The sequence below is a fragment of the Eleutherodactylus coqui genome, chromosome 12 (genome assembly GCF_035609145.1).
Source record: "Eleutherodactylus coqui strain aEleCoq1 chromosome 12, aEleCoq1.hap1, whole genome shotgun sequence".
NCBI lineage: Eukaryota > Metazoa > Chordata > Amphibia > Anura > Eleutherodactylidae > Eleutherodactylus > Eleutherodactylus coqui.
The window spans coordinates 63,030,107-63,056,360 of NC_089848.1; the positions used below are offsets into that span (position 1 = coordinate 63,030,107).

The following is a 26,254-nucleotide window of genomic DNA, read 5'->3' on the forward strand; positions in this document are numbered from 1 at the left end:
TTGTCATGTCATGTGGTGTAAGTGAAGGTATAAATAGGAGTGCTTGAGAGCAGGAAAGGGTCAATCTTCAGGAGTCCTGAGAAAGTGCAAACACAGAGCCACATGGCAGCACCTTCAGCTTCCATGTAGGTGAAGATGGAGGAAGAGGAGCGATATCCTGTAGCGAGTGAAGTCTGGATGTGAATAGAGTGAGTCCCACCATCAGAGAGAGAGCAATCAAAATTAGTTCTGTATAGAGGAACCCATTGCACAGGTACCAGTTCATACGTCGGGTTTTTCCTGTGCGACCGTCTGAAGTCCGGATCACCGCACAGAGGTACGCTACTCACACACCCACTCGCCTGCCATGCGGGGTGATACTTGTTTAAGCCTTCCTGTCAATAATTGTCTGCCAAAGAGTCTGTGGAGTGACCCCTCCCTCCTCTGTAGTACTCACAGTCCAGGAGTGGTGCTGTACAGATAACATGGACTGTAGGACCGTATTCATCCTGTGTATCCTCCTTGACCTCTGAGCTCTAGCCTGCTGGCGTTGAAAGTGAATTGTACCTGCCTTACTTTGAATACCTGTTTTGTAAAGTTAAATCTTAAAGTTATACCGGACCTCAACCTTTCCTGGGGACCTGAGGTACTATACACAAGTATCTGTGTTCTTTTCTCCGCCAGGTAGCATACCCGTGTGTGGGAACGGTGGCGTCACGAGTGATAAGTACTACTACCCCATCAATACATTTATTGGCACTTCTTATCCTAGTTGTGTTGAAGCTGACCTGCTATCCTGCTCTGGCCTTGGCTACGTGTCATCCCTCAGGGACCAGAGCCTGGTAAGTGCCGCCCTGACAAGCCAACACATATCCCTCCCAGCTCTGCACAGTAGTCAAGTGTCCGGGGTCATCCCTTTGGGGTGTTGCACCATTTTTATTGTTGCATTGCAAGAGCTATAATTTGTTGACATAGCCGTATAAGGGCTTTTTTTTGGGGGGGGGGGGGGGGGGGGGGGGGGAACAAGTTGTATTTTTAATGCCACTATTCTGGGGTACTTATGGGGGGCGATGGACCCCATCCCCAGAAATGTCACTACTGTGTTTAGCTTTTATTCTCACGCGGTTCACTATTTAGTAAGACTAACATGATCGTTTTCCTATCTGAATCGGCAGAATACCTAGTTTATATTTTTTACAACTTTTGCAAAATAAAAACATGTTTTTAAGCAAAACTAATTGAATCCGCATCGCTGTATTCTGAGGGCCAATGCCCACGGCTGAGGCCAGCGTCTGCCCCCGGATTCCATATCAAATGCCTGCCACAGCATGGAATGCAAAATCGCTTTCCTGTGCCCGCGAGTGGAAATCAATAGCGATCCGTTCCCGTCCCGCCCCCTCCCATTGCAAATAGTGCTGAGGGGCGGAGAGGGGGCGGGAGCTCAGTGCACTGCTCTCGTCTCTTCCAGCCTCCTCCCCCTGCAGAGAGAGACGATGTATATTGGCTGGTGTGAATACCCGGCCGATATATGGTCGCCTGAATAAGCCCTCAAACTGCATTTTCTTTTCAAATAAACTTTATTGAACTTTTTTTTTAATGCAATTTTTTAGTCGCTCAAGGGGATCTGAAGCTGCGATTGGCTGGGATAGTACACTGCATTACTTATGTAATGCATTCTACAATGCCTACTAGACTCTGCCGGAGCCAAGTGCTGTCCCGTCCTGTCGGCTCCTGTAAGTTTCTGCCCCCTCCCGCGTCTCCGAGCTGCACATGTCACGGAGAACGAGGGACATCCTGTGACAGTGACATGCAGCGCCCGCTACACCTGCCGCCGCCGCACCCACGTGACGTGTCGGAAACGAGGCGCGGCCTGCTCTGGAGCAGCCTGCCAATCACGTGGAGGCCACGCCCCCTGGCGGCTCAGATACACAGCAGGGGGAGGAGCCTCCGCGCCGAACCTGGCTGTACGGGAAGAAGTTCAATGTGCAGCAGCGGCGGCGGCAGCGGGCAAAGTGCGGCAGCTGCGCGGCGTCCGTCCCGGTGATGAGAGGCGCCCCGAGCCGCTTCTCTAACTCCGCGGCCGGAAAGGGAGATTACATGACGCCTGATCACAGACAGGTAAGACGATCATTCCTTCCTCGGGGCTAGACAGCGGATCGGGGACTAAGAGGGATGGGTGACCTAATCTCAGGTCGGGGATTATCACCCGGAGTATTGGGAGGTGTGCATATACTTACGGATTAGCGGACGGTTTCCTTGGAGTAGTACTCCCATCATTGCTGCGCCCCCTGCAGGTATGATCTGTGCACTGATGATTGAAGCACTGGATACTTTTGCACAATTCTATGGACTGACAGTTTGGGATTGTTCTTCCAGCGATCACTGATTTGGCGATCGTTACGATACGTTATATGCATTCAGCTCTCCGCCGTCTGTAGTTTTGTCGCTGGTGCCCGCAGGGGCTGGAAGACCGTTGCCCAGTTTTTAATGGCACGGAACAAATGGCTACTAAACCTGGCAAGCCAATCTATTAAAATGGCGCGGTCCGGCAAAGGCTGCGTTTTTTTTTCTTTAAGTAGATGTGAAAACGGTAACGAAGAACGCCATATGTGAACGCAGCCTAATAGAGGGGGGGGGGGGGGGTATTGACTGTCGAACAGGGTGGAGGGGTCACTTCTCACTTTTAATGTTTTGTTCTCCGTGAGTACGGAATTCTGATCAGGTACATAAGTGACGCAAGAAGACCGCGCTCGTTACGGTACATTGTGTATTTAAAAAAAAAAAACGATGGTAATGCCGTCTTCACACAGGCACAAGGGCATTTGCGCGTGCCTGAGCGCTATGTTTTTGTAGAATGGCGTATTATACGGTACTTTTTGCGTCCGCAGGGCATGTTCATTTGCGCGTGGGAAATGCCCTTTTTTAGGGGTATTTTTGGTGCGAAAAACAGCATGCGTTTTTTAATAATTATTCTTGCGCGATCAGAATGCGTGCGTAAAATACGGAAAGGTGAACAAACCCATAGAAATCAATAGGCGCTATTCTCTGCGCACGCAAATTTTGTGCTTGCAAATACGCCCGTGTGACGCCGGCCTAAATGCACGCTTGTTATAGTGTGCAGCTTTCGCTATCGTATTCGCCGCTCGCAATACTGTCGGTTAAATCCACTATATAGGACAACGTGCAGACCCCCCATACAGCATGAATGGGGGTTTGTAAACGCCGTTGACATGTGGCGTACCGTACGTCGTTGCAGAAAGTCTAAATACGCCGCGCGTGAATCCAGCTTAATACGTTGCGAACGCCATGGGCGTGTTTGCACTGGCAAGGAATGAGTTAACGACTACAAAGAAGCGTTTTGGGTTTTGCAGGCAGACGGCGAGGGGCGCAGGTTGTCCCGATCATAGACCAAAATCGTCAGGATTCTTCTAATTCCGACTTGCGTTTGTATCCGTAGAAGATAACGGCCCCGCGCAATTCCCCTCTGTCAGTCATGGAGGGAATTTGGGGCAGAATCTGTTATTTTTGGCCGCTTCGCACCAGAGATGTGATGGCAGCTCGCTGGACTCGCCTGCACATCTTCAGTCGTCTCGGAGGAAATGCTGGCGCTGGACGCCGCGGTAGGAAATACTACAAAGCCGGACTGTAGATCAGCACAAGGGAGCAGTCACCTACTGGGAATAAGAGGCTTGTGTGCCGGCGAGGACAGCTGTCAGCTCGCCGTGCGGCCCTGCTATTCCAGGCAAAATGAATTAAACATGGAGATAATTGGCATTCACAAAAAATACAGAATTACCCAAAGTTAAAAAAAAGTGTCCTCTCCTCTTGTGTGTCCTACTGCTTCGGCGCTGCCACTTTTAACATGTGCTGTTTTATGCGGACGTGACCGCGGCATCAGACCGGACTGAATGTGCTGGAACAGCGGGACATTTAAGTAGCGTATGCTTTAAAAAAAATACTTTTAGGTCCTCCTTCATACGGGCATATTTGTGTATAGTCCCGCGCATTTCATTAACCCCCCACCCACCCCAAAAAAAAAATGTATCTGGTAAATCCCTTTTAAGGGCGGCTTCACTTGAGGGTAATTCACTGCGTGTCACCCGCGAGGGACATGTGCGCGGTACGCAATGATGTTATGTGCTTGCTGCATGTCGCCAAACGCCATGCCCTATCTTGTCATGCGTGCGTAATACGCGCCAAGATAGACCATGTTACCAACTTTTATTGCACATGTATTTCGCTCAATATGTGTGAACGGCAACATGGGAGCCTATGGCAGATTAGGTACGGCACGCAGTACGCTGTCGCCACGCGCGCGTGGGAAGGAGCCCTAGGAAATGAATGACTGCAGGAAATGGAAAATGGAAAAAAAAGAAACGTTACTCCAGGATAGGTGATCATTAGTGGGTCAGTGCATGCCTGCCGCTCCGGAAGCCCACCGATCAGCTGCTTGCCGGCTCCATTATCAGTGTGGACTAAGCTAGAAGCAGATAGCGCTGTCCTTATTGTAGTGGCCAGGGTTGGTACTGCAGGCGCAGCTCTGATTGAATTTAACTGGAACTGTACCCGCAGTACCAATCCAGGTTACTGCTATTTTGACAGCGCTATCAGCTTCCAGCGCTATCTGCACTGATGGTGGCCGGCAAAGAGCTGATCAATGGGTGAAACCTGAGCGGTGGACGCCTACCAATCAGTAGTGAACATCCTGGACATCCCCTTTAAACACACGCCAGTTACCGTGCTTTATCTTTGTTCCTTAAGGACATTTTAACGACTGGTGAAGAAAGACCCTTCTGGCCGGATTTCCCCATAGACTACTGTTGATCCCTGCAGATCCCAGGAGGAGGACACCTTGTAATCCGCTTATGTTCTGGGACTCTTTAGGAAGTAGGGATTGCCCATAGCCGACACACCTTAAAGAGGGAGGAGCCAATGTAGTTAGCTGTTTTTTTCCATGTAATTGGCACGTCGGTGAGTCTTTTGCCATACATAAGTACTCTCTTAAACTGGGCCCTGTTAGTGTTTATCTCCTTAAGGCCTCTTTCACGCGAGTGACAGCTCTATCACAGCTGTGTTCCCATGATTTCTGTGCGATATCACTGTTTCCTTGCGGCGATATCACGGTTTTGTAGCGCTCTCATCGGCATTTTCGGGGGATGCTTGAAATATAAGCCTACCCCAAAAATAACCCCTAGCTGCATTAAAAAAATAAAATAAAAATTACCTAACTGGCGCTGTCTGCTCCGCTGCACTTCTCCCGAATCTCTGGCACACTTGTTGGCACACTTGTTGGCAGTCATCAGCCGTCACTTCCTGGTTAGGGGTTTCATAAATCTCACTTCCAGGAAGCGCTGACTGATTGGTTGACCCATGGCGCACGAGACCCAATCACAGCCGTTCAATTCGATGGCTGTGATTGGCTGAGCTGTGGTGCTCGAGAACAAATCTCAGCCATTGCATTGAACCAATTACAGCCATTAAATTGAATGGCTATGATTGGCTGAGCCGTGGCACACGAGAACCAATCACAGCTATTCAGTTCGATGGCTGTGATTGGTTTAATGCAGTGCCTGTGATTGGCTGAGTTGTAGCGCTCGATGGACTAATCGCAGCAATCAAATTGAATGGTTGTGATTTGGTTCTTGTGTGTCACGGCTCAGCCAATCAGCCAGCGCTTCCTGAAGGCGGGATTTATGCCCCCCTAACCAGGAAGTGGCAGCTGATTGGCTGAGCCGTTGCGCACGAGAACCAATCCCAGCCTTTCAATTTGATGACTGTGATTGGTTCAATGCAATGGCTGTGATTGGCTGAGCCACGGTGCTCGAGAATTAATCAATGCAGCGCTCGATGAATCAATCACAGCCATTGAATTGAATGGCTGTGATTGGTTCATCAAACACTGCATTGATTGGCTGAGCAGTCAGAGGCAGCACTTCCTGAAGGCGGGATTTATTTACCTCCTAACCAGGAAGCGGCAGCGGAACTCCTGGGTTAGAAGTGCGGTGGAGCGGGCAGCGCCTGTTAGGTAATGTATGATATTTCTATTTACATGCAACTAGGGCTTATTTTAGGGGAAACAGGACTTCCTACAGTTAAAGTTGCACCGCACAAAAACTACGATTTCATGGAATGCAACCCAATGGAAGGCTTCATAGGGAAACATGGGCTACAAAACATCACAATTTGTGACTATAGAGCATACCACGATTTTTTTTCTCACGCAATGTAGCAGCCTACAAAATATCGCTAAAGTGACGGAACCCATGGGAAAGCATCGTTAGAAAATCGCACAATTTTATCGCCCGTGTGTAAGCGGCCTTAAGGGCCCCTCCTTCTGGTGGGTTTTGATAAATGCTACTAGAAGAATGTGATGGCCCGATCCCCAGAGCTCAAGCAAGAAGAGGTAAGTTTGTCTTGATGTTGTGCGATAAGGGTAGGGTGTCCAGTAGGGACTTCCTGTCTCCCGGAGTTCTCCCTTCTCAATAACCCATCAGTCCAGTATAGGTAACTACATTGGTAACCGGAGTGGATTTTCGGTGTAGAGCGATTTGTAACGGAGCCATGTTACCCGTCATGAATATTTTACCCTTGCTTGTTCCTTTGCTGCTGTGGCTCCTATTTGCTAAGATTCAGGGTGACACTTGCTGGTGAAGACTTGGCTTGTCACAAGTAGACCTTTTCGAGAAGCCTTGGTTACCTGTCCTCTGCCGTTACCTGAATGGCTAATTGGTTGGTGAGCACTTAGTGGATGGAAACTAGATGGAATATTTATGACTCTACGCACAGAGCATTGCCGGGTCAACGTTTTCTCAGTTTGCTATGTCAGGAACTTAATGAACAAGCTGAGTCACTTACCTCGTTGTCTCATGCCACATATATGCCGCGGGCCGCGTATATGATCAGTATGTCAGCAGGGCCAGATGAAGAACAATTTTGGAGCTACTTTTTTCTAAAGTTGATTTACGGATAAAAATTAACCTCTTTCAATTTGATTCAAACAATTTGTGGCTCCAGCACTGCAGCCCCACAATTCTCACGTTCTGTGTTGATGGTGGAAGTCATATGATCGCTGCCTGCCAATTAGAGGCCACAGTGTCACCATTCCAAACTCCTGGCATCATGGCATCCAGGATGTGAGAGTTGGTGCCAGGAGAACGAGTCGCGACGTTGCTGCCTCTGATTGGTAGGTTGCGGTCACCTGACTTCCCTGTCAACCCAGAGCCGGGAGTGTCACGGGGCTGGAACGCTGGGGTTGAGGAGGGAAAGTACAGCTTGTTTTAGTGGTGTAAATCATTCGGAGCTAATTGTAAAAAGTTAATTTTTGAGAGAAGAGCAAAAAGCTGCAGCACTGACTGTTCAGACGGACCAGTGAAAAACCGCACCGATGAGTGTTCACTCTTTGTAAAAAGAAGTCAAGCACCTAGAAGTTCACAGAAGTGAATGAAACTTTTCATGTGTGATTGTAACGTTGATATAAGTAAGAGATTACAATATCAGAGCAAAAGGGGAATTTATTGTGGAGAACTGAGGACTTGCATGGAGGCTCTAATACCTTGTTGTACCGCCTCTAGCTTGGATACAAGATGTGATACAAGTGGGCATGGAGGGTCTAGTACCCTGTTGTACCGCCTCCAGCTTGGATGCAAGATGTGATACAGGGGGGCATGGAGGCTCTTGTAACTTGTTGTACCGCCTCTTGCTTGGATACAAAATGTGATACAGGTGTGCATGGAGGCTCTAGTACCCTGTTGTACCACCTCTAGCTTGGATACAAGATGTGATACAGGTGGGCATGGAGGCTCTAGTACCCTGTTGTACCGCCTCTAGCTTGGATACAAAATGTGATACGGGGGGGCATGAAGGCTCTAGTACCCTGTTGTACCACCTCTAGCTTGGATACTAGATGTGATACAGGCAGGCATGGAGGCTCTAGTACCCTGTTGTACAACCTCTAGCTTGTATACAAGATGTGATATGGGTGGGCATGGAGGCTCTAGGACCCTGTTGTACCACCTCTAGCTTGGATACAAGATGTGATACAAGGGGTGACAGACTGTCGCATGCAATGACCCCTAGACTATCACACCAGTAGAGGTGGCAGTGTGCCACTCCACAGCAGTGATAGGATTGAGGCGCTCACCCCGAGGTCTCCAGACACGTACATAGCTGTCGCACCCAAACTAAGCCTGGATTAGTTTCTGAAGACAACCTGGTTTCACTCCGTAACATCCAGTTTTGCCGTTCACGACACACTGCAAACAGTTGTGACGGTGGGTTTCAGAGGTTGTACATGTAATGGGCACCATGAGACCAAATGTCCTGCAGCCAAGTGCCTGGAAATGGTTCCGACAGACGTGGGGGCTGTAACGATGGTGCCACCTGTCTTTGGATGGTGGACAACGAAGCAGTTGCAGCTGCTCATGTTTGTCGAACGATCAGGCGCTCCTCATCACTGGTGGTCTGTTGGCGGTCCTGAGCCCGGTCACCTTGTGTGCCCTCACACATCCACTGGTCCCAACACCTCCTAACAGTCTGGTCAGAACAGCTCAGGCGGGGGGCAGTTCGTTGATACGACCATCCAGCTTCTCACATCCCAATAATGCGCCCCTCTCAGACTCTGGTAACGGGGGTGACATCTCTTCTCTGCGTCGTAGAGACGTCTAGTGGTCAACAAACTCTACACAAGCGGAAGAAGAGGTTACAAGGAGCCTCCGAGAGCCTTTTATAGGGGGGAACCACTTTTAGGACCTCAGGTGACAAGACCGTTCATCTAATCACCCCACAACTCTTATCATTTGCATATCTGCCTGAGATGGAACTGCAGGACGAGTTGTACAGCAAAACTTCTCGGTGCTGGAATGTTTTTAAATTTTTTTTCCTAATTCTGTACAAAGAGTGTTTCTGTGCATTCAGTGGACTCTGCAACCAATGAGCGTGCAATAGGAAGTGGTTGAATCTTCAAGTATGCGCCTGCCAAGGAACCGCACATCCCCGGACTATTTTTACAGATGATACGTCCGTCCTTGTAAATCTTCACAACAGTTTATTCAGCGATCGTGAAGTTGTGGAAGTGAACTATCCCTCCATGTAAAAGCAGGCGCTGGTTGTCCCGTGTAACGCCACGCTTCCATGATGTGCACATCTGTCCTTGCATACATTACACTCACTGAAATGAGATGGGAAGTATGAGCTTCCTGCAGTTCTGGCATTGCAGACATTCCAACGTTCTTGCTGTACTTTCTATCACCCAGTATAATTGCCACGCGGTTTCTCCTCCTGACTCATCCCTTACAGTAGAGACAAGCTGCGTCTGGCAGGGATTAATCCAATCACATACACGATTTGTGTTTTATTTGAATGTATCCATTTTTTTGCTTAATTTTAATCCTTATGCCCCTAAATGGGTGGGTTCACACACAGGATTTTTTTTGTGGAAAAACAGCAAATTTTGGGAGTGGGCAATATAAGGGGGAAAAGGGCTTGTTTGTATAGCGCCAACTTATTCCACAGCGCTTTCAGGTAATTTATTTCCCCTGATACACAATACGCTGCCCGATTCCGTGGGTGCCCTGGAACTCATTAGGCTAAATAGCCATTTAAATCGGGGTGTGGTTGTGTTCAGTGTGCTAAATAGCATGCCCGGTGAGCAAAAACTACAGTAAAATTAACGTATATACGTGCAAAAATGAATATGCTTGTGTAACGGAGCAATCACAGAGAACAATCATAGTAAGGGAAAAGGGACTTGTTATTTGTATAGCGCCAACTTATTCTGCAGGTAATTACCCTAATTTTACCGACCTCTGAGGCCTCCTTCCCACGAACGAATTTCCGCTGCGTAATTCGCGGCGAAAATCCGCTGCGTTGCCCGCAGCTATTAGGTTCTATTGAACCTAATAGCACAATGCTCACGATGCGTAATTCCACCGCGGAATTACGCACTGCGATTTCTCCCGTCCTCACCCGCAGCATGCTCTATTTTCTGCGGGTGAGGACGGGCTGTACGCACTGACGGCTTCCATTGCAGTCAATGGAAGCCGTCCGTTCACGCTATCTCCCGCTGTAACCAGCGGGAGATAGCGTGAAAAAACGCTTTCCCGCCCACCGCCACGCGTCATATGACGCCATATGACGCGGCCGGCCGTGTCACGTGACACGGCCGGTGACGCGGCGGTGGTGGGCGGTGACGGGCGGTGACGCGGCGGCGGTGGGCGGGGAAGCGATTTCACGCTATCTCCCGCAGGTAAGTATAGGGGCTCTGGGGGGCGCCGTGACGGGCTTCACAGCGTAATATTACGCGGCGGAGCCCGTCACGCTCGTGGGAAGGAGGCCTGAGTCAACATTGAGCCGGCTACCTGAACCAAGCGGAGAATGAACCTGCAACCTTCAGGTTGTGAGCGAGAGCTTAGGACTGCGTACTATTGCCTTAACACTCTGCGTCACACAAGGCCCTTATATAAATGAAGGACTTTTAATTACTGGATGCACTTCTGGGTTTGTTTCAAAAATTGCATGAAAAACTGCCACAAAAAACGAGAAACAAGAAACTAAGGGCTCAATCACACGGGCGTATGGAGTTAGAGAAATTACACAAAAACTGATGTAAAATGCACATAGTGACAGTGAGATCGCTGAATATGTCAGTGACCAATACCCATGTGAATAGAGCCTTAGGGCTCATGTCCACGGGGAAAATAGGATTTAGGATCCGCAGCGGATTTCCTGCATGCGGATCCGCACCCCATAGGGATGCATTGACCACCCGCGGGTACATAAATACCCGCGGATCGTCAATAAAAGTGATTTTAAAAAAAATGGAGCATGAAAAAATCTGGACCATGCTCCATTTTCATGCGGGTCTCCCGCGGGGACGGCTCCCGCGGGCTTCTATTGAAGCCTATGGAAGCCGTCCGGATCCGCGGGAGACCTAAAATAGGAATTTAAAGCATTTACTCACCCGCAGCGGGCCGCGAAGCTCTGCTCTTCCTCACGGCTGCATCTCCCTTGCTTCGGCTCGGCGGATGTGCCCGGCGCATGCGCGCGGCACGTCGACGACGTGCCGGCGATGTGCCGCCGGCGTCAGGAATTCATCCGCCGGCCGAAAATGAAGATCCGGCCGTGAGGAACAGCTGATCTTCGCCGGCCGCTACGGAAAGGTAAATGCTTTTAAATTCCTATTTTCAGCCCTCATGTCCGCGGGGCAGGAGGGACCCGCTGCAGATTCTACATGTAGAATCTGCAGCGGATCTGATTTTCCCCGTGGACATGAGGCCTTAGAGTATATTCTCATGGCAGGTTTGCGGTGGATTTTCCAAAATTTGTGTTGAAATCCACGGATTTTTGTTTCTGTGGATCCCCAGTACATTTCACAACTTCAATTTAGTTCAGTTGAAGGGGTGAAATCTGCTGTGGATAGTCATCAAAATGCCACCAAATGGTGCAGACTTTTAATATGGATTTTTCAAGTGCAGCAAATCCACCAAATGGTAACATATCCTAAAGCTTTGAAGTCCATCAAAGCCATCCCTGCCGCGGCACTTCTGCATTGAGCATTGTGGAAGTGTTGCATGAAATATTATATGAAATTTTTATAAATCTATATTTTGTTAATTTTTTTGTCTACGGCACTGTGGGTTTGCATCATGGGATTCCATCCCGGCTGTAGAAAACCGTAATGTGAAGGAAACCCTGAACGGAACCATTCACTGTCAATGAAACGGACGTCACATTGGTGTTTGTTTCCATTATATTTGGGATATAGCATAGTATGGTCGACTACATTATTCTAGACGTCAAATGTAAAGGAGCGAACGGAACCCTTGTAAAACCAACATCAGAGTGGTGTCCATTTTATGAAAGCAAGAGAGTGTCTTCTTTCTGTTCAGGGGTCCCGTCACAATGTTTTCGGCGGCTGTGATGGAACCCACCCATGTAATCTCATAGTGTAGTAAGCAGCTCTTCGGGGACTCTCCTTAACACTAATGGAAGACTTGCAAACACGTATTGGTTACAGAAGAACGCCGTAATTACCAGGTTGAGTTCTTGTTGTGACTATCACCTGACTACTTTACCAGCACGGATGTGGATAGTCTGTACGCCGCGCACCTTGTAAAGGTCAGTTGTATACATGTATACCGCTTCTCATTTAATGTCTTGGTGAGAAGAGCTCTCCCACTACACACAGATGTATTTGCATAATTTACGCCACAAAACACAGGAAATACAACCCATTAATTTCCGTGTATTGCGCACACATTTTGGTCGTGAAAAATAAAAAATGCCGCATTCTCTATTTTTCTGCGCATTTCTGCACCAAAGGTCCCCATAGAAGTCAATGAGAGGTGTGCTAATGGTCCAACAATAGGCAAGAACATGCGTGAAACACTTCAGAATTCTGCTGGAAAACGAACACACCTGGAACTCAATACAACTAATTAGCCGTGTAAATCGTTGTGTTTTTGTTTGTCACGCACAAACGAACATGCACTGCGGACGCAAACTGTACTGTAAAATACGCAGATGAGTACGCAAAAGCACAGCATCCTCGACAGGAAATTTCTTTTGCTTTTACCTCCTCCTTGACACTGTCACTTTAGGGTCTCTGCAAATAAGCAAGATGGAACAATACCTCTGCGGCACCACCTATTGTGGATGGCAGCATTTCTGCAAATCAATGTACGCCTTTTTAACAAGTCTGTAAAACAATGATTGGGAATAGGAAACCAAGTGAAAATCATACACAGACAGCTGTTTCGGGGTGTTTGCTCCTCAGTTTGCAGTAGGCTTCTGGCTTGGCTAGTGAGAGACCTGTGACGTGGTCAAGCGGGGTGTCGTGTCTCCTTAAGGAGAGCACCCAAAGTGTGTGGAGACGGGTGCCTGTATTGTTTTCATCCTTTTGAGTAGTGGAGATTAAATTCTTCATTTCCATCCTCTCTGTCATTTAGAGTGCATTCCTTATCGAAAACCTAGACATCTAGAATTCTGACTCCTTGATTTGACCGTATTTTGGACAAGTTCTTAAGAACTGCTCACTGGATTCTTGGTTCAGTCACGCATGAGGGAGATTTTAGACTTTGAGGTATGTTTTTGATCCTCCCTAGAAAAACCGTTTCCTGCTTCCATGACTTCAGTTCACAGGTTAAGCTTCATGTACATTAATGTATATGAAACGTTGCCACAAATTCACATTAATGTAAGAGACCGAGACAGATGGTAAAATGTGACTCTTTTTTTCTACTAATTCAAGTGGTTTTGTTTGCTTGGATTCAATTGTCTTGCTGCCATGGACACAGTTATTGTTATGGTAGTGATTATATGCAAGATTCATGATACAATAGGTTTATAACATCTCTCAGCGGTAATCGGATTAATTTGGTGTATAAACTGTCAAATTGAGGATGTGTAACAGTCTGATTCCAGTAATGCACAAAGAACTCCCCCATTTTGCTTCTTTTTTTTTTCTTGGTCTGGTGGTTGTTTTTTACCCAGATAATGTCTTGTAGAAGAGAAATCAGGCAAAGTGCTATTGGCTGGAAGTACTGTATGGTAACTATGGGTAAGGACTGATGTAAAAAGTTCCTAAATGTATCAGAAGGCTATTGTTGAGACTAGTAGAAAGCCCACCCTGGGATGGTGACTGCAATCAATGTATTAGGGTTGTCCCAAAAGTTCTTAGCCTAACTATGAAAGAAATATTTTTGCTTTTTCCTTTTCATTTCAAAACATCATCACTAGAGATGAGCGAGTATACTCGCTAAGGCACATTACTCGAGCGAGTAGTGCCTTAGCCGAGTATCTCCCCGCTCGTCTCTAAAGATTCGGGGCCGGCGCGGGTGACAGGTGAGTTGCGGGGGGGAGAGAGGGAGAGAGAGATCTCCCCGCTCTCCCCCGCCGCTCCCCGCCCCCCCGCCGGATCACAAATCTATAGAGACGAGCGGGGAAATGCTCGGCTAAGGCACTACTCGCTCGAGTAATGTGCCTTAGCGAGTATACTCACTCATCTCTAATCGTTACCTGACATGTCGAAACACTTGACCCACCGGTGCTCCAAACCTAAGATACTGGAGGCTTAGAAGTCTATATTGAAGCATTGCAAACCCTTCTCCTCTTTCTTGAAATGTATCCCTCCCAGCTTTCTTTTTTTTTCTTCTTGATTTGGTAAGAGATGAAAATCTGAGGGTGCCAAATCGGAACAGATGGGTGGGTGTAGCATAATTTCATCTCCAGACTTATGAATGGAAGCAATGACTGCTTTGTGGCTCGGTATGTTGTCCTGGTGGAAGAGGATGCTTTAGTAGGTTGGTGTAGTATGCCACCGTCAGTTTGCCGCCTTTGGAAGGTAGTCCATCACCAACACACCTTCCGAGTCCCAAAAAATCCATTTCCATGACCATCCCAGCTGAGGGCACTGACTTGGGTGCCTTTGGTGAAGGGGATGAGGGGTGTTTCCATTGCACGAATCTCTGTTAGGACTCCAGCTGGAAGTGGGGGATTCAGGTCTCAACGACTGTTATGAACCATCTTGAGAACACGTCTGGGTCAGCTCCGAACAGCTCAAGATTCTCTATTGATGTGTTGCATCTCACCATCTTCTAGTCAACAGTCGATAGTTTCTGAAACCACCTTCATCCCCAGGATGTCGTCGAAAACGCTATTAATGGTGGTCTTGGGCAAGCCCACAATCTTGGCAAGCTGCTTTACAGTAAATCTTGTGGATTTTCTTCATATTTTCTCACAAATGGTCCACAAATCTTGCCACCATGTTACTATGGATGTCTTTTGGTGATAAACCTTTCTTATGCAGCTACTCAATTCCAGCTCAGTGTTTGAATTTTGACATTTTTCAAGTTTTATCAAACAGTCCGATCTTTAATTATTTGTAAAGATAAGAAAAACGCCAACTTTCAGCAAGATGCTCTATATTCCTTCCTCCAAGGCTTAAAATAAAAGGCTTCAATACAAAAAAAAGTACTCAACTACAAAACTTTAAGACCAAGTTTAGAGTCAAACTGTGTAAATCTTAATGTCAAAACGAACACAAACCCATAGAAAAGTACGGCTATCAGTTTTTAAAATGTACTAGTACAGTATACTTAAAGCGATGTACGTTATTTCATGTACGTTTATTATATATGTTAAACGTACACAAGAATCCTAATAGGAACAGCCTCTTAGATATGAGCAACTGAACTGCCTTCAGGCACTCCCAAAGTTGGCATCGGGATTCAAGCAGATAGATATTCTATACAAGGGTGAGACGTTAGCGGAGAAAGCCAAATTCTGGTAATGAATTTCGAGCAGGGATGGGTATGCGGTACGGAAGAGCAGTCAGCCGAACCAAGAACTTGGCGGTTGTGGTCTAGCAGAGAAAAAGCAAAACCAGCATGTACTAATATATGAATATTGTCGTCTTGCTCACTTTGGACCACTGCATGTTCCAGCTGGTGACCTGATGTCTTGGCATCGTCTCGACAGAGGTTACATCTGCTTAGTGTTTGTCATCCGCAAGATGTGAAAGTCCGGGTCTCCCTTGCAGCGCTATGGAATTGTTTGTTTCTGGAGTTAATCGCATGTGCTGAACTATGTTTAAGGCTAATTTAACGATGCGTCCTATTTAACATGTCAGGGGATGTTGGCTTTGAAGTTGTCAAGGAGGCTAAAGGCCACAGCTGGGTTGCATGCCATGGGGTGAGAGCGTTGTGCAAGACGGTGTCAGCACAACTTTTTTCTTTTTCCCTTTTCTCTTAAATAGTAGCCTGAATACAGTGAGGTTATGTCTGAGAAATGGTGTCACATTGTGTCTATTACATTTCCTTGCGCTAACCTTTACTGCTAGAAAGTTTAATTGTAGTTATAGCTAACTATACTTAAGAGCAGCGACCATTTCCTCTGCAATCAATAGCAGTTTATTTCAGAAACGTTCCGGTGTTTGACCGCCCCCTTCCCAATTAAAAAAAAAAGGGGGGGGGGGGGAGTTAAAAAAAATTGCTAGAACTCCAGACTTCTTAGAACATCCTGGCTCAAGAAATTAAAATTAACATCTCAGGACTCTGCCTTGACAGTATGTTTACCAGACTCTGTTGCTATCAACAGAAGACTCTGTAGAAACCCTTTGACTGCAACTTTGGTGCCGTGACTCAATGCATCTCTTGGTCAGCTACACCATTGTAGTAAAGGTGTAGAGAGAAAAGTTTCTGTTGCACTCCCTTAAAGGTAAATGTGTATAGCCCAAAAAGCTAGTCAAAAAATGGTCCTAGAAATGTCTACGGGGGTGCTACCAATCCAGCAGTACGCCAAATTTATAGAAGGTGGGTACTGATCTGGAAAAGAGAAAAACTTTGGTCATGGCACACACTCCTCGATTGAAGTAAAACTTGAAGATAAACCTTGTAAATCCAACTTCTTTGTTTTATAACACGTTTCGGGATAAAGAAACCCCTTCCTCAGCTTTCTGGGTAAAGTACACAGCTAATGTCAAGAGTCCTCCTAGCTATGTACCAATTTGAGAAAAGTGGATGAATTTTCGTTTTACCCCGAAACGCGTCATAAAATAGAGAAGTTAAATTTAAGGTTTACGCCCTGATCTTAATTAGTTTTTCTATTTCCACTTAACTACACTATGATGTCCTCCAAAAAAAGATGGAAACCAGATGAAATGTAGACCAACGGTTGCAGGCTTAGTTTCTTTTTGACTCGTTAAATTCAATAGTTCCTCTATGGATTCCATTTGAAGACCGTTTCTGGCTATTCATACGGAACCCAAGGTTGGGAAGGCTTGCCACATTCCCATCTTCGGCAATGATTGGGCATACAATTTCAGTAGAATGGATGCCAAGGTCCCTGGACTTGACGCCTTTGGTTTTTTTTATCTCTGGCCATGTAAAGTCCCTTGTGCATGTGGAAAAAATATGCAATGTGTCTCACCTGAAACGGCGAACCCTACAGAGCTGTGAAGAAATCTCACCTGCAGTTCTTTGAAGCGTTCATGTGCTTGCAGCAGAATGATGAACACCTCGAACATGTTGTTTTTAACTCCTAGACAAGACAGAACTAACACTTCCAGTAAATTCTAGCCAAGATTGATCTAGAACATCACCCCCTTCCCATTTTGAAAACCTTGACCTGCGTTTAATGTATTCTGTGAAATATGAGATCATCGTCTATAATAACCATGAGACAGTTTTGCCCGCGATTGTTTTTAAGTCACGAGAGCAACAGCGCATAAAGCGTTCAAAATCTGATAGATCCTCAAATGCCAAAGTGGACATAGTTTAAAGGGGTTGTCCCGCGATAGCAAGTGGGGTTATACACTTCTGTATGGCCATATTAATGCACTTTGTAATATACATCGTGCATTAAATATGAGCCATACAGAAGTTATTCACTTACCTTCCCTGCGCTGGCATCCCCGTCGCCATGGTGCCGTCTAATTTCAGCGTCTAATCGCCCAATTAGACGCGCTTGCGCAGATGGGTCTTTTCCCTTCGGCTCGGTCCGGCAGCAGCGGCGTTCTGGCTCCGCACCCTTGTGCGCGTCATTGCGTAGCTCCGCCCCATCACATGTGCCGATTCCAGCCTCCTGATTGGCTGGAATCGGCACACGTGACGAGGCGGAGCTACACGATGACGCGTACAAGGGGGCGGAGCCAGAACGCCACTGCTGCCGGACCGAGCCGAAAGGAAAAGACCCATCTGCGCAAGTGCGTCTAATCGGGCAATTAGACGCTGAAATTAGACGGCACCATGGCGACGGGGACGCCAGCAACGGAGCAGGTAAGTGAATAACTTCTTTATGGCTCATATTTAATGCACGATGTATATTACAAAGTGCATTAATATGGCCATACAGAAGTGTATAACCCCACTTGCTGCCGCGGGACAACCCCTTTAACTTGTAATACTTGGCATAAAGAGACTTGGAGAAAAAATGAGCATGGGTCCGTTTTTTTTTGTTTTTTTTTTGCATTTGCCTTCTAAGTTGAACAGTACACACGTCGACTGTTGAGAAATGTATATGCTTGAGACAGCAGCAGTGCCACTTCCTTTTTTGGTTTTGGCACATGATTATGGCAATTGTTGCTTTTTCATAACTTTTTTTCCCCTTTTTATAAAGCAGTTGTCCAGGATTTTTAAAAAGTTAAGAGCGGGGAATGTGTTGAAATGATTAAAATAAGCATTACTTGTTATATGCCCTGCTGCTTCGATGAACCATGCCTGTCCTGCAGCGATTGTCGCATACATTATTCATGTGATCACTGGTCACATACCATACATGCAAGCATCACCACGGAGGCCAGCGATTGGCTACAGTCATTTTTTTTTCTTTTCTTGGCCCATGTATTGTATTTTTTTTCAAAGGCGTTTTCCAGGACAAAACCCGATGAGCTATCCTCAGAATAGGTCCTCTATAGCAGAGGTCTGACAACCAGCACCCCTACCAATCAGCTGATGTGTAGGAGGGGCTGCAACTGTCTGGAAAACTCCAAATACCGTCCACTGGGTAGTGGCCCGGGATGTTATTGCAGCTATGTTCCATTGAAGTGAATGGCTGACGGTAGCATTGCCATACTGGCCCACTGTGGATGATATTTGGAATCTACCAGCCGGCTGCAGTGCCTTCACATCAATTGATCAGCAGGAGTCTGAGAACTGCCCCACACCCCCACCCCCCATGATCTGTTTATGTCCTATACTGAGGATAAAAACCCCTTTAAATCCCGAACAATTTTTTTAAACTATGGATGCTTTTAGGGAGACCAGTTGTAGTACTTGGTACTGATGTATCTTGACACCACTGGAAGCTAGGGGTTTGACAGGGCTTCCATGGAGGAACGCCCCCGTCACACCCCTAGCTCCCAATTGGTGCAAGAATTGAAGGTCCTAGGATGAATTTGTTCCCAGCTGTGTGACTCCCCTCCCCGCCCTCTGTTTAAGTTGGCTGTGCTGTGCGTTCGTGCGCCGGCTGTCAGTTAGCGCCCCCCACCGCTATGGCTTCCCTGCAGCAGTGAGTAACTGTCCCCCTGCGCTCTATGGGCTTCCTGCTGTCATCCTCCTGTGATACTCTGCCGGCATCGGCTGTCACTGTGTTGTGGCTCCCTGCTGTCCTCTGCCAGTACTCAGCGGCCGGTGGCACAAGAAGTGAGTCACTGTCCCCCCGCGCTCCTAGGTCTGCCCCTCCTACTGTGGTACGCTGCGGCCATCGGGTTTCAGTCTCTGTCCCATGGCGCTCTGGGCTCCGTGCTGCAGGGAAGGAGCTTCACGTCGCTGTGGTGTCGCTGTTGACGCCCCCCTCTGCGGTGAATGGGGCACGTCCGGGGAACGAGCTTCACCGTGCTGGGCTGCCTGCCTGCAGCAGGGGCCGCGGTATATGTTTGGGCCGGCCTGCGGGGAGGGACCTTGCAGCTGGGGCCAAAATCCTTTCTTAGTGGGCTGGCAGGGCCTGCAGCCCATCCCACTCTGCAGCTAATCGCGTACAAATGGTGTGACGCACCCCTTTTCCACCCCCCACTCTCCCTGTCAATCTTGACTCCACCAGTACTTCCTGGTGGCGTCAAGATACACCAGTACCGTAGTACTCTGCTTTGTTTGTACATTCTTTCTTGATGGTCTTTTTTTTTTTCTTCACGTCATCCGGTAATAAAAATATTATGTTGGGTTAAGAGACTTCCATTCAGATAGAATCTAGTGTGCAGAAGTCAATACAAGAAGAGCAACCTGCAACAAGAGGACCGTGCTGCATGTGATATGGGGAGCTGTTTGATGTGAGAAGAACATCTGATAAAGAGGAAATTAAAACCTGGGAGATGGTAAAAGGAGTACATTCCTCCAGCCCCACGGACCAGTAATACGAACCAACTGCCAGGGCCTGGAGATTGCCATCAGCTATGCATCTTAAAGGGCATTTCCACTGAGAGAAAGTAAAAGTTTGAATGACCACCTGTGCACTTTAATCTTGTTAAACAAGTTCACGCGTTGGTGGACCGAATACATAAATGTAGAGTGTTCTTGTCAAACCTCCCACATTTCAATAAATCAATATAAAAAATTATGACTAATAGTAGATTGCAATTAGCGCTAGATGAAAGAAAAACTCTGAGAATTCTGAGCCTCATTTATCAAACCTGTCTAAAAGTAAAACTGCCTTTGTTGCCCAACGAAGACCGTTTTACTGCTGGATGGATTTGATAGAGGCCTTTGGACTTTTAGCTTGCACGTCTCTGTTTGGGCTCTGTTAGGGTTTTCCATTTCTCTGTTCCGGTTGTGTAACAGAAAAACTGAAGTTTAACTGAATTTAAATCTGTTTTTCCATAGCGTCCATCATGACAGCACACATGGAGGTTGCTCCGCCTGTGATCTTTGGGACAGGAAGAAGGAGTTCTTTAAAAGCCACCTCCCACCGCTTGACTCCAGTGTCTTCCTGTGCAAAACGGACACAGGAGGAGTTCTCCGTGCTGAGGTTGGAGGCAGGGGGAGCTGCGAGCGCTACTCACCGGGGCGTGGGGTATCCGGCCAGGGGAGGCAGCTTCCTAGCTCCGTCCGGAGATCAGCATCTTCAGTGGGGAAGGAGCGGCAGGTGCGGGGTGACTGCTCTGCGCTCCTACTCCCCGGCGTCTAGCGGCGGCCGGCTTCCGGGTATGGGGTGGCGCCGCGTCGTGCGCGATGACGTCAGACGTCGGCGGGATGACGTCAGACGTAGCGCAGGCGCTTAAAGGCGCCAAATTCAAATACAACGATCCTCTTCCTGTCCTAAGGCGGCTTTTCCTTCCTGGCTGAGCAAGTATGGATAGCGCTGAAGGGGATAAGATTGTGCCAACTGTAAGTAGTCCACTTGGACAAACATTGGGGACATGTTTTGTGAGTAATGAAGTTTTTCACACCTGGTATTAGTAATGGCTTCTCCTTATAGGAGGAAGCATTAAAAACTAAGCAGGAGAAAAAAAGGATCAAGAGGTGTGCGTTATGCGCAAAAAAAATGGACGATAACGCCAAGAGACCCATATGCTCGGATTGTACTTCAAAAATAGTTAATGACGAGCAACATAACCTATTACAGGGTATTCGTGAAATGGTGCGGGAAGAGGTACAGGCATTAAAAGGGCAAACCCTCGATGCCCAGCCGGGACCCTCCCGGAAAAGGGCCCGCACCGAAATTTATGGGATCTCTTCACCTGAACATTCCGAGGGAGAGTTTTCGGACAACTCCTCGGAAGTGTCAACCCCCATACTAGAAGGGGATAAAAAGTTCTTTTTCTCAAACATAGACCTGAAGGAACTAATCTCCGCAGTCCGTAACACCATGGAGCTCACTGATACACCGCAGGTCAGATCAGTGCAAGATGAAATGTTTGGGGGCCTCAGAACTCGCTACAAGAAATGCTTCCCAGTTAACGAAAACCTGCGAAACATGATCTTGGATGAGTGGCACAAACCCACACGAGGGTCCAGCATCCAAAAAGAGTTCAGAGAGAGACTCTTTTACAGCGGAGGATTCCTCTCCTTGGCGTATAATCCCCAAAGTTGATGTTCCAGTCGCAAAACTGACAAAAAAAAACGGCGCTCCCCTTTGAAGACTGCTCCCAGTTGAAAGATCCGATGGAGCGTAAAATGGTGGGGTTCCTGAAAGGCGTATGGGAATCGGCCTCTACGGTCAGAGAGACCAACATAGCGGCCACATCGGTGGCAAGATCCCTGCACCTGTGGCTGGATCAGTTGGATTCCCACCTACATTTAAAAACCCCTAGGGAAGAGCTTGTCAAATGCCTACCCCTAATTTAAAAAGCGACAGCTTTTTTAGCGGACGCATCAGGGGAGTCCGTGAGGTTCGCGGCAAGAAATGCAGCCCTAGGAAATGCGGCCAGAAGGGCCTTATGGCTCAGATTATGGGCAGGAGACCAGACGTCCAAGTCCAGGCTATGCACGATCCCTTTGATGGGCGAATATCTTTTTGGGCCAACATTGGACAAAATCTTGGAGAAAGCGGCAGATAAAAAACAGGCTCCCCTACAGACTACCTGCCCAAGAAAACCATTCCCTTTCAGAAAGAATATATCCCAAGGGGAAAAAGCAAAGGGAAGACGGGTAGGTGGTCCTACCCGAAAGGGGGTAGAGGGAGAACTTCGGGGTTTCCCTCTAGATTTGACCTGAGATAAAAAAGTCACGGTGGGGGGGAGACTCCTCCAATACTCAGAAAACTGGCTTCAGATCTCAAAAAGCCCCTGGGTTCTGGAGATAGTCTCTACAGGCTATAAAATTAGGCTAAACTCGAATCCCCCCGATAATTTCTGCATAACACCACTGCAGCCCCCCAAACTCCAAGCAAAATTGGAGGAGGGTGTATTTAATTTGATTAATATAGGAGCAGTTATTCCTGCCCCTGCGGCGGCACAAGGCCAGGGTTATTATTCCTGTTTATTTTTGGTCCCAAAGCCAAACGGCAAATATAGAGTTATTTTGAATCTCAAAAAGTTAAATGCTTATGTAAATAATTATACGTTTAAAATGGAAACGGTCCCATTAATAGGTCAGGGTAACGTTATGTGTAGTATAGACCTAAAAGATGCGTATTTCCACATCCCCATCCATGTTACATCTCAAAAATTCTTAAGATTTTCAGTTTATATGGATAATACCATACGACATTTTCAATTTATCTGTCTACCGTTCGGCATCTCCTCAGTCCCTAGAGTGTTCACAAAAATCATGATTGAAGCAGTTAGGTTCCTGCGGGAGCGCAATATTAAAATCGTCCCTTATTTAGACTACCTTCTACTGATGGCAAGCGACGCTAAAACCATGAGGGCTCAGTTAGAAGAGATGCTACAGCTACTCGGGAAACTAGGCTGGATCATTAATTATGAAAAATCTAGCCTAGTCCCAGAAACCAAAAAGATTTTTTTAGGGATCCTTCTGGGTTCAAATAAAAATTCGTCTTTTTTACCCGAATCAAAAATTTCCCACATCTTGAAAGAGATACGAAATTTCCGGAAGAAAAGAGATGTCAGTAAGGGACACAATGCATATTCTGGGCCTAATGACGTCCTGTCTTCTGGCAGTTCCCTGGTTTCAGTTTCACTCCAGGAGTCTACAACAAAAATTGTTGACGACCTGGGGTCGTTCCCAGGAATCCCTGGAGGAAAAATTCAAATTACCACTATGGGTAAAAAAATCCCTAGATTGGTGGCTGGCCCCATCAAACCTGAGGAAAGGAGTCCAGTGGGCACTCTCTCCGTGCGTCACTATAAATACGGACGCCAGCGGTATAGGATGGGGTGCCCAAGTGGCAGGTGAAGCCTTGCAGGGATCCTGGTCTAGGTCCACCAGTACCCACTCATCCAATTATAGGGAACTAAGGGCGGTCTGGGAGGCCCTGATTAGATCAGAGGATGTATTACGAGGTAGACATGTGAAAGTATTATCAGATAATATGACTACGGTTTCCTTTCTACGTCACCAGGGAGGTACCCGCTATCCTCGCCTGCAGTATATGACAAGCAAAATACTATCCTGGGCAGAGGTCAACATGGCATCCCTCTCGGCGGTCCATTTAAAAGGGACTCAAAATCTGGTGGCGGACTTTTTGAGCAGGAAAAAACTGGATCTGGGAAACTGTTCCCTCAACCCGGAAGTATTCCAACATCTTACGCACCAGTGGGGGCTACCACAAGTGGACCTGTTTGCCTCAAGAAAAAACGCAAAATGCCGGGACTTCTTCTCCCTAGATCCAGCAGACCAACCACTAGCACTAGATGCACTATCCCAAGAATGGGAAATGCCCCTGGCTTATGCGTTCCCTCCCTTACCGCTAATAGCCAGATGTCTGCAAAAAAATCGCACGCAGTCACACCACTGTCATATTCATCGCCCCGGCATGGCCAAAAAGACCATGGTATCCAATGCTGAAATGGTTGGCAATACAATCTCTGATAGCACTACCCCTCAGAGAGGATCTCCTATCCCAGGGCCCAGTTTTGTTCCAGAGAATCCACTGGCTAAAACTGACAGCCTGGCTGCTGAGAGGCAGAGCTTAAAAAAACAGGGGCTTTCCGACAAGGTAATTAATACTCTATTCAAGAGTCGGAAATTAACCACCTCGAAAATTTATTATAGAATTTGGGAAGTGTTTTGTACATGGTATAAACCAGAGAGCCCTAACCTAGATTGTCCGGACATTATTAAAATTCTAGATTTTCTGCAAGCGGGGCTAGACAAGGGTCTTAGTCCCCGAACCCTGCGGGTTCAGACAGAAGCTCTTAGTGCCCTGTTTGATGCTAAACTTTCGGAAAACAAATGGATTAAAAGATTCCTGAAGGGGGCCAATAGATTAAAACCCTTCGTGAGGGAGCCATCACCCTCATGGGATCTTAATATAGTCCTGGAGGGCCTCTGCGACCCGCCATTCGAGCCTATTAACCAGATTACGGTGAGAAATCTATCCATAAAAGTCGCCTTTCTGATCGCCATCACATCGGCTAGAAGAATTGGCGAGTTACAAGCCTTATCTAGTAGAGAGCCCTACTTGAGGGTCTTAGATGACCGGGTAATATTCCAACACACCCCTGACTTTTTACCAAAAGTCGTGTCGCATTTCCATCTAAATCAAGAAATAACACTGCCATCACTCTGTCAAAATTTTGGTAACGCGAAAAAAGAACGTCTTCATAACCTAGACGTCCGTAGAGTAGTAAAAACCTACCTAGACGTTACTCAAACCTTTCGAAAGTTTTTCCTACAATACCAAGGGGCCAATAGGGGCAGACCAGCTTCAAAGGACACTATAGCTAGATAGATCAGGTTAGCGATCCAGGAGACCTACAAGACCAGAGGTTTGGCAGCTCCGGAGGGGACGAGGGCCCACTCCACCAGGGCTCTCGCCGCCACCTGGGCGGAACGCAGGGGAGCCTCAATAGATCAGATCTGCAAGGCAGCGACATGGTCTAGTATAAATACATTCGCAAGACATTATAGACTAGATCTCCACTCAAACACTGAGTTGGCATTTGGACGGAAAGTACTCCAGGCAGTTGTCCCCCCCCTAAAGAAACGTCTTATGATTTGGTATACCTCCATGTGTGCTGTCATGATGGACGCTATGGAAAGACAAGAATTATTCTTACCGTTAATTCCTTTTCCATGAGTCCATCATGACAGCACATGCTTTCCCACCCTTAATTGATGTATATAATGTCTGTACATATGATGTCTTTCAGTGCTAATAATAAAACTGTTGGACCTCGTATCCGTTGTGATAATTTGGAAGTCACTGGAGTCAAGCGGTGGGAGGTGGCTTTTAAAGAACTCCTTCTTCCTGTCCCAAGGATCACAGGCGGAGCAACCTCCATGTGTGCTGTCATGATGGACTCATGGAAAAGGAATTAACGGTAAGAATAATTCTTGTCTTTTTTTTTCCATTGAAATCCATGATAGAAAAAAAATGGAAAAACGTCAAATGTCCGTTCCATTTGACGTCCATTTTTTTTTTTCTAAAAGAAACCTACCATTCTATGTTTTTCTATCATTGATTTCAAGGGGAAAAAAGGATCAGTTGTAATTCAGTTTAACTTCAGTTTCTGTATTCCAAAAACGGAACAGGAACAGCTCTAGTGGAGCCCAGTGGAGCTCTTCTCCTGCTACGCAGCATCATGGTTACATGAAGCAAAGTGCCGACTCTGCAACATTCTGCGCACATAGTAGTGCGGTATACCGAAACACAATCCGTTTCAGTGCGAAGTAATTACTGACAAATGTACAGAGGAAATGCACCTGGGGAAACGGTGATTAAGATGTGGTTCCAGAGTCTTGACTGGAAGTGTTCTAAAACTCTCATCAAAGTGTTTCCAGTAAGAAAGTGGAAGAAATTCAAGTGAGGTTTAAGAGAAGTCCATGCTATTCAATTTGCCAAGCATCAAGACAGTGAAACACACCAACAGCTCCTCAAGTACTACATAAGGAGCTTCCTATGTGTCCGTATGAAGTGCAAATTGTCCAACAATTGAAGCCAAACAACAAGCCCCGTAGACAAAGTTCTTGATCGCATCAACTTTGACAGTCACTTTTACTGGAAACCTCTTGCTCTCGTATGAGGCCACATCATGCCGGGATATGCCAATCGGCAGAATACGTGGATATGGGGAACCGAAAATCCTTATGCCTACGGAAGACATGTCTAAGCCCAAAATTGAATTTTTGGTGTAATGAAGGATAGAATTTTTTCTGTGAACAAACAGAAATTGGCCCCATATATCTTGACATGTTGGAACAGTTCCTGTATCCCCAAGTAG

General features: G+C 46.9%; 1 protein-coding gene across 2 annotated transcripts in view; it reads left to right on the forward strand.

Annotated features, from left to right (window-relative positions):
• Nucleotides 1-1,942: 1,942 nt before the first annotated feature.
• The window catches only part of OSBPL3 (oxysterol binding protein like 3), a 180,993-nt gene continuing 156,681 nt past the window's right edge, over nt 1,943-26,254 (forward strand). For both annotated transcript variants that reach the window (XM_066585261.1, XM_066585265.1), the window contains exon 1: nt 1,943-2,097. The gene's annotated coding sequence lies outside the window, so the exon portion shown is untranslated. The remainder of the gene's footprint in view (nt 2,098-26,254) is intronic.